The following is a 10282-nucleotide window of genomic DNA, read 5'->3' on the forward strand; positions in this document are numbered from 1 at the left end:
ACATTTATAAAATGGACTCCATAGATGAGTTGCATGCATACAGGGCGCTCAAAAAATTTTTTTTTTCGCTTTACTTATATTATCTAGATAATTACTAAAAAGATAACGATTTTTTTATCTTAGATAACCCCTAGATACCTATCCACATTTTCATCTAGATAAGATAAAATATAAATAAATATTATCTAGATGAAATATCTAGATAAATTTATCTAGATAAGTCTCAACACTGGTTACACTAGGAATATACATACTTAGCGTCTTTTGATCGCTGAAACGTTAGTTATATTATAACCGGTGTGTGTGTGTGTGTGTGTGTGTGTGTGTGTGTGTGTGTGTGTGTGTGTGTGTGTGTTTATATCTAATCAAAAATGTCTCTGACCGAAAATAAACCTTATAACGGACAATGACCAGTTAAGTATTTGAAAAAAAAAGTTGTTAGATTTCACTGATATTATAATCGAGAAGTAAGTATAAGTATTGGTTTAACAAAGTTTAATTTTTTTTTAGTTTTGTCTCTCATGGGTACCTAATATAATATACTTAATATTAACCAATTATTGTGAAATTAATGTTTGATAACTATTAAAAATCATCTGAGTGTAGAACTAAGTCAAATTAGTTCGAATGTAAGTAAGATTTAATATTTTCATATTCTTGAAAGGTTTACACTTTTTATACACATTATGCCACATGCAAAAAATTAATATTATAAATATTTGTATTGATTAACAATTGATATTGACACGTTTGACGTTTCTCACCAACATTATTTGTAGCCTTTTCTACTTTAGTTCATTAAGGGTAGAACAGAAAAGGGTATAAAACATTTTGGCACAGTATTTAAAATGTGTAGGTACCTATTGTATCTATATATACTTACACGTTTGGGCTTTTCGCCAAAACGTGTTTTCTTCATATTTTCTTGACGCCACAGTTTTATTTTTGGTAAAAAAAAACACATATATTAAAATATTGAGTATAAAAAAACTTGTATTTGATGGTTTAAAAAGTTACACAAATTATAACAACATTGTGAATGCTTATGACATTAAATGTAATTTGCAAAGATACGATAAGTAAAAACTAAAATATAATATAATTTAAACGGTATATTTTATCAATAATTTATGTCTCACGGGTACATAGTTGATACATATTACATTTATTATATTTTCACTAATTATACATTTTAATCAATAATTGTTTTTTTTACCTAAATGTAATTTTGATAATTTTTAGACAAAATTGAAAAATAATAATGTATTTTATTTTATTGTTATAAGTAATATATGACTTTAACTTTTAGAGCTAACATCTGAAAACGTAATACAATATTTTTGATTTAGTCTTGACTTTGAAGATAATAACATCATATTTATTAAATAACTATTTAACTTCAGAGTCTTAAAATTCTTTGTAAAACTTCAATTTTTTTTAAATAGTACAATATCTATTATAGTTAAGTTGATATAATTATATGTAGTTATAATAATTGTATTTGTATTTAATACATATTTCCTTCGCGATGACATAACGACATTTCGAAACCGCTTAGATCGCCATACAATACACTACAGCAGCGATTCTCTACTTAGAATGTACTTAGAAAGCTCATAGGTGGAACGCGAAAAAATTTCCCTTTGTAAAAAAAATAAAATGGATCATTATTTACATTAAATACTATTTGGTTTATTTGATATTAATAACAAAATAAATACGTAATAATTGTACATATTTCATTTTATTTTTGTGCATTAAATTCTTATATTGTCATAATTTTGTAGTTCCTAATAAAATACAATTTCATGAATGTAAAACAAAATTTTGGATACGCAAAAAAAGGTTATTTGTTCAAGTGATACATGAACATTTTCAAACTGTATAGGTTTATTGTACGAGGATATAAAAAAGTTGAGAACCGCTGTACTACTGTATATATATATAGGTAAGTACCTACGCCCAACTTAGATGCCAAGTTGAGGATAATGTGAGTGATCATTTAGATTTGTTATACTCACATTCACAACTTACGGTCGGAAATTAAAAATAAATATATTGATACTATAGTATACTAAGTTACTAACCAATATTGTATAACATTTTAAATAAAAAAGAAGAACCCAATCCTAATGAAGTTAAATATTTTTTAACATAATGGTTATTATGTCTAATATGTAGAGTTTAAATACGAATACTGCATACTAGAAGTGGACTGAGTCTAACTAAGAATTTAACTATTTTTATATTATATAATTTTTTTTCACATGCGGTGGAACTGTGGGAGACTATGTGACTTTTCATATTATGTAAGTACACGGTTTGACACGGATTTAGACCCAATATTGTTGAATAATATGATATGATAAAATTATACAGATAATTTCTAACAATAATATCGTCATTATCGATAATACAAGCGTCAACATGTCTCCCACCTTGAACAATTAAAATATTCAGATTATAAATATAAGAAAACAAATAAAAAATAAATATTTATGTAAATAATTTTTCTATAAAAGCGTTATCATAAATCGATAAATGAAATAAATGAAATACAATTAAAAGCATTGAATATAAATAAATTGTACATTTGGTTTGAATACTCATTTTAATGAAATATTTTTTTTCAATTTTGTAACTCATTGCTGGCCCTAAAAAAGTTGGTAGCATGATCACTAATAAATTTAACATTTCCCGCGGAATCCGGTAAAGCATTTTGAGGCATTTGAGGCAAAAAGACGTCAGTGGTTAAATGGTTAACCAAATCAATATGGACCACATGGGTACTGAAACACACAAAAACGTAATTAATATTATAGTAATTTTGTACAGTGGCAGTTCGTTCAAAGACGATTAACTGTTTATAACAGTTTCATTTATATTTATTTAGTGGTTGTGCTAAAATGCTGCGGTTTTCGTGTATCATTTTCTTACGGTATTACGGTAGATGTTAACTGGCAAGTAGTTTTTGGCCAATTTAAATGGTTATAGATTAACCACCTAGGTCTATTCCTCATATTGAGGAACTGTCACTTTTTTCCCGCTACATAAGTGAAAAATAAAGCCCACGGGATTGCCCTTTGTTCAGGGATCGATTTTCCAAAAAACCAGTTAAAACCGCGGTTTTTCTCATTTTTGAACACCGGAACTGGAACCGGAACCAAAAGCTTTAAAGCACCGATTAAAAAACCGTAACCGAAACCTAAGACCTTAAAAAACTGTTTTCAAAACCTAAACAGAAACCATAGAATTGAAAATTCGTTCTTGTACCGTTCTTGAAAAACCGATTAAAATTTTAAACTAATGTCGGTTTCTTTGAATTTCATAAATTTAATTATATTATTTTTAATTCTAGTATTTTTATACGATCATGTTCGGATTTATTGATAAAAATCCCGATGCAATTACCGAGCATTACGAAATATTAATAATTATTATTACTAAACTTATGATTCAAAATTGCAAATACAAATAATATAGTGTGATGTTATTATAATATACAATTAAATATTAATGTAATCGAATTACGATCTCAACCATAATATGACAACATAATATTATGTCGAATGTAAAAGTAGGCACGAGGCACCTAAACTAGGTACGAAATATTCAAGTTAATAACACGAAATTAGTTCTGCTGAACCAAAACCAAAATATTTGAAAAACCTTTTTTGAAACCGAAACCAATACCAACAAATTTTAAAACCCAATCTTAAAACTTAAACCAAAACCAGAAAATTTAGAAAACCGTTCTCAAGAACTAAAACCGTAACCGTTAAAATTTGAAACGGTTTTGATCCCTGCAGGCTCCAAATATTATGCCATCAATGTATTGAGCTAACTGCGTAGCTATCTATATTAATACGTTGAAAGAAACTTTACTCAAGCCAAGAACAAGACAATTACAAATCAGACTAAAAATACCGACTTTCAATTTTTAAACCTAAATTTGGTATTACACTGTTTCCAAAAATTAAGCCGAGATAGTACCATAAATCACCGTATTTAATTGAAATATTCATATAGATTATTCTTTATCCACGCGCCAAACTACTGCATGTTTTGATAATTACGATGTTCTGGTATCACCCAAATTTGAAGGTACATGGATGATATGTGGAAATAGCATATATTTTATGTATACGATATCGAATTAATATTTAATAAATCTTCCTTTATCGTCACCCCTTTTAATACCTAACACATATTGTTTAAGCTGAGGACGCTATATCGGTTTTATTAGAAACGTCAAATACTACGCGCAGGCGAGCGTGGTTCCACTGTTATCGTTCACTACAGCGTGATGTACTAATACCTTTTTATCATTATATCTAGTCACTATTCTGTTCCATGCTACGTTATAATTAGCGATATCGATATACATTATCACTTGCGCCGCCTCATGCTCTCATCTCGTAAACAAGATCATAAATGAAAAAAATCGATGTACATCGTCAACTCTTGGATTTTTATGTATCGTTGCTGTATAAATATAGTGGAATGGTGGAACGCCAACCATTCCTATTATGCACTCGAAAATATTGGTATATTGGTACATCGATCGCCGGTAGTTGACTTAAATGCCGTTGCACTGCAACACGGATTCCAACAACTGTTAAGGACTGCACTTTCAACTCAGCGGAAGGACTGCAGGTTGGGTCAGGATTACAAATACAATTAACTAGTGAGAGTTAGGTATTAAAGTTGTATTATAATGTACTGACGACGGGTTAGCAACTGGTACATTTTGCCGACAGTGCGCATATACAACAGTATATTATTGGAAAGACTAATAATGTAATGCAGTAATCGGACAAACGCTCACACACAACTAGATGGAGTCAAAGGTGGTGTGTAATACAAGTATAAAAGTGGTTACGGCCAGCCGACGGGGGACACGATGACAAAAATGGTGGGTGCGTAACAGATTGGGGTCCTAAGTGGACGGGTTCGCTGGATAGACACCTGTGTGCTGTGTGAAAAAGCCAATGATTTTATTACCGATACCGGGCTCAGTGGCGTAGCTGTGAACCATTTGGGAGGGGGGGGGGAGAAATATTAAATAACTCACTTTAAAATCATTAAAATGTAAAAGTATAACGTAATTAAAAGGTCAGTGGGGAGAGGGGTGTAAACGTCACTGTTGACCAACTCCACGAAGACGGCACTGACCCGGGTGTATCTACGATCTTCACGAAAATTTTCTATTCATAACGTCTTTAGATTAAATATAGAAAATTCAAAATAAGCACAAATATGAAAACCCGTAGAGGTAGATTTATTTCATAGAAAATAATTGATTAAGTAATTTATCCTTATTAATACTGATAAAACTTACCACTTTATTAGTCGACTACCTTCATTCTTCTGTAATCTACGTTGTGCTACACGTGTACCCATGGTATCCAGTTCCGTCTTCATAATTCTATCATGCACTACTTTGGATGGTTTTTGCGACCACGTCTCGGGTAATTTCGCCCGTGTTTATTGTATCGAGATTCCCGCCTTATAATTTTAAATATTTTTATACGTAAAGTAATTCTCCTCTTCTCAGCTGTATTCAACAAAATCAAAAGTGGTTAACTGGAGTAAACAGTAAATTACAACTTAATAATATTTTATTATAGTAGGTATATAGGTATAAGTTGAGTCTATGAAATACAAAGAATTTATTATATATTATACATAAATAATCATACCCGAATCAAATCGAATTTTAATTCCTTGATATTTCAATAAGATTATCATATCTTAAGCCGATTATAGCTACAAAACTGAAAATAAAATAGGTCGATATTAATTTATATACAGTGAAGTCAGAATAGTATGTAAGACACGAAGTGTGGACACATATTCAAGGTATTTATTAGGGTGGCTTCGGACCTCTGATTTTTTTATAAAATAGTATAAACTGTTAGAGAAAGTTAAGAGGAATGTATTAACTATTAGGACGTATAAATGTATGTATATCGCTCATGAAGGGGGTTATGTGAGCTTAGCCACCCTTTATTATTTGTGCCATTGGATATTGAATTAGGAAGAAGTTCAAAATACAGTTTATTATTTTTTAGCAATTAATTTAAAATAATATTATTATTTTTCAATTTGACAATCATATTGTTTTAACAATAATAGTATATTGTGTTTGTCTTCTTGAATGTATAATACTAATAACAATAAAATGTTATAATGTTTACAATCTTAAAAAATATATTTTTATAATCTAGTAAAACATACAATTTACCAACCAGATCCCGCCGAATTTTCAGCGATTGATTTTTTAATTACTAATATATATTTATTTTATTATTTTTTATTAAAAAATTAACAGTCTAAATAGTATAGTACATTAATAAAAGGAAAATATGATGACAGATATAATTTAAGAACCTAAGGAAGTTGTTTTCAAGTAAACGTTGTGATGAATTAAATTTGATTTTGTAAATGTTATCAGATTACTAAATTCAAATTGGCATACATTAGGAAAATAAAAACAAAAATTATAGATTATCTTCGGTACTTGTACATGTATATTTGTTTTATTATTTATTAACTCGTGGTAATTTAATTTCAAATTCCAATTTTCCAACAACAATTTTGGATTGACCCGCCATTGACGTTAGTTATTTTAATTTATAAAATTGTTTTTGGGATAATGGCACCAAAGAAAAGTACTAGTGCATGTGTATTTTTTTTTAATACGCTATACAAGAACCCAAGTAACTCTTTACACTCGTAAGTCATAAATCTTTTCTAAACTACATATTTCATTATTTTATGTATATTTAAAATTGTTGATAATATATTAAATCACATGAAATATTTGGATTTTTTAAAATTTATATTCATTGTTTAGGTTCCCCAAAGATGGACAGGGTGGAGGATTTAAAAAGATGGACAATTTATTTTAAATACTTAAGGGGCCTCACTATGGCATTGATTTAAGAAGAATCATTTAGGAAATTTATAATCACGTCGTCGCCATCCGAGATCGATGGGTTAGTCGTAAATGATTATTAGTGTGTGTGGTATCCATGCGGGTTAATTGTAGTTGTACGGAGGACTCTCCACGCACTCGCACGCACATGTCAGTATTTAATATTGTGATCATGAAAAAATGTTTATTTTTCACTCAAACATACGATTCTAATTCCAACAATACGTCGCAACTATTACTTCAATTAGCATTTTGACAAAATATTATTTTTTTCCTTAACATATACGAGGGATCGTTCGAGGCACATTTTTTAAATTGTATTTGGTTAATTAAATATTTAAGTGAGAAATTCTGAATTTTTTTGAATTTTTTACAATTTTATTGCAATTTAAATTACAAAAATTAAAAATGTGGCTCGATCGTTCCCTTGTATATACTACGAACAATCGGAATATTTTTTTTGACTTAAAATCGTGATAATTGTCGATACATATCTTTGGAATTAGAAACAGTAGTTTTTGACAAAAAAAGACGTGGTAGTGAAGCCCCTTAATAGTTAATAGTACTCAGTGGCGCCGAACCCCCCTAACAAGTGTTGTTAAAACAATAGCTTAAATGGGTGGGTGGTCCTAGGGGTGCTCGGGTGGTATATAAAAATATAAGGTAATAGGAATAATAATTGTATAAAACTATGAACGTACAACATAATCAATATTCAATATATACGAATGACTATTATTCCCCCAAAACCAGTATCAGTGTTGTTATAACAGCAGCTGTATGTCAATACGTGTTTAGTGTGAACTATTTTGGTCTTTGGACGATTGTTGTTCCGTCTGTAATCAGTATTAATATCAGTATATAGTAGAAATAATATACAAAAACCATGAGTAATATTACTGACAAAAACAATCTATTTTTATTTTATCTAACTCGAAGCCTCGCCGCTTCGGATGATATGTATTTTTGCGATTTGTGACGATTGTAATTTGTAGCGTCTCGACAGTCCCGCAGCGACGCAGCGTACGTTTTTCGATGTGTGATAACTTTTGCTACCTAACCTAACACTCGAGCTTTTATTATTTTTTGTTTTATTTTACGATTTTTTTTTAAAATGCCTGCGTTTTGTGGTACTTGTAAGAGAAGTAGAGGAAGTTTAAATAAAACAAATTGGCAGAACCACGTCGAGTCATGCAATAAAAAAATTAAAAAAATTCAAATCATTACGCCTTCTTCGTCTTCTTCTTCTTTTCAAAACTATTTTTTTAAGAAAAGAAAAATCGATGAAACTTTTGAGTTAGGTAAGTACCTAAGTGTTGTTATTATTAATATTTTAGATTCTGATCGTAGCGAAAAAATGTATTGATTTTACAATAATGTGTGTTTTTTATTTATTTATTTATTTTTTTTTTTGAGTCTGTCATCACCTTTTAGGACAGTAAAGTCCTAATAGGTTTTAGATGTCTATACAATTTTATTTGTTGGGTAAAAAATCTTGAAAATTTAATACAAGGCTCCTGATATATTGTTACAATAACAATTGAAAAAAGGTGGGTAAGTGGATGTCGCTCTGCTGTACAGTAGGTTACAAGTGGGTCACTGTATAATGGATAGTATTAAATTTGAATTCAATGATATAATATCACTGTATAAGAAAAACGATTCTGAGTGGAGACGGTTTGTCAGTCTAGGTATTAGACATACCTATTATAGGTAGGTATACTTATCTATAGGTAGTATAAAAAAAAATTGGCCTATAATAGGTATTAATAATAAATTCCAAATTAATCATATCACAATATCCATCAGGTAACGCGTTATACATCAACAACAAACCGTGGTACTATCATAGATATATAATAGTATACTTTAGAAGTTTCAAGTACCCACGAATAATATTATACAATCACAACAAAATAACTAAAATAGTTATCCTAGGTTTTTAATATGTAATTTCGTCCAAATTTGTACTTAAAATGACTATAAAAATAAACTGTGCTTATGTATTTCTTAGAATTTTTGGCAACAGAATTAAATATTTACGTAGAATCTTGTTTTAAATTTTCAATCCTTAGATAAAAAAGTTGAACATTTAATAAATTTTTAACTACAAAACAATTATTCAATTTTAAATTTGATAAATTTTGTCAACATTTTAACTTCAAAGACTTATAAAAAAAAAATTGTGCCTATGTATTTTCAATATTTTTCAACTGATATTGTAACAATATATCAGGAGCTTTGTATTAAATTTTTACACTTTTTGGCCCAACAGATAAAACATTATTGATATTTATAGAAAAAAAAACTAAAAAAATTAAAACTGAAAATGTGCGTAAACAGCTCAAAAAAAGTCAAAATATTTTCAAAACTGTATGGTGTATAGGAAATGCTAATATAAACATTCAGTAAAATTTTTATGTATCTACAGTTATTCGTTTTTGAATTACAACAAAATAAGGAAATCGCTACATGAGAAATCGAGTGAATATCCAATGTTGTATATATTTGAATTTCAAACGATCATAAAAATTTAATTTGACTTTATTATAGATATTTTTTGTTTGATAAAGGTAGATAATCTTGTATTACATTTTAAAATCTTAGATTTAAAAAGAAAAATTTTTACGAATTCTTAACTCAAAATATTTTGCTAATTTTCGTGATTTTTCCATATTTTTTCAATTTTTGAACTTTAAATGCTTATAAAAAAACTGTGATTAAGGATTTTTAATATTTTTCATCTGCTTTTGAAACAATATACTAGGAGCCTTTTATTAAATTTTCAAGCTTTTTTAATCAACAAATAAAATTTTATTGATATTTTTAGAAAAAAAACTAAAAAAAAATGAAAACTGACAATGTCCGTAAAGAGCTCAAAATAAGTCAAAATATTTTTAAAATATTATGGTGTATAGAAAATGCTAATATAAATATTCAGTCAACATTTCATGTATCTACGGTAATTTTTTTTAATGTAACACCAAAAACCAAATTCAATTTTGTGAAAAATCGATTTTGCGTAAAAATTTCCGTTTTTCCTTAATTTTTCTTTGGTTTTTCTTGGCGCTTTTGAAAATTACTGGGAATTTTAAATTTTGACCTCCTCAATGCACCAACGATATTCACTTTCTAATTGAACAAGATACTGAAGTTGAAAATTAAAGCATTATTTCGACTACTTATCGTGTACACAGACACAAAAAAAAAAAAAATAAAATTTAAAAAAAATAAAAAAAACCCACATCATTGTAAAATCAATACATTCATTGTTCCACTCAGAATCTAAAAAATATTAAAAAAACATAGACACACATTTTTTTTTTATACGCATTTAAAGTT

This window comes from Acyrthosiphon pisum, chromosome A2 (assembly GCF_005508785.2).
Source record: "Acyrthosiphon pisum isolate AL4f chromosome A2, pea_aphid_22Mar2018_4r6ur, whole genome shotgun sequence".
Classification (NCBI taxonomy): domain Eukaryota; kingdom Metazoa; phylum Arthropoda; class Insecta; order Hemiptera; family Aphididae; genus Acyrthosiphon; species Acyrthosiphon pisum.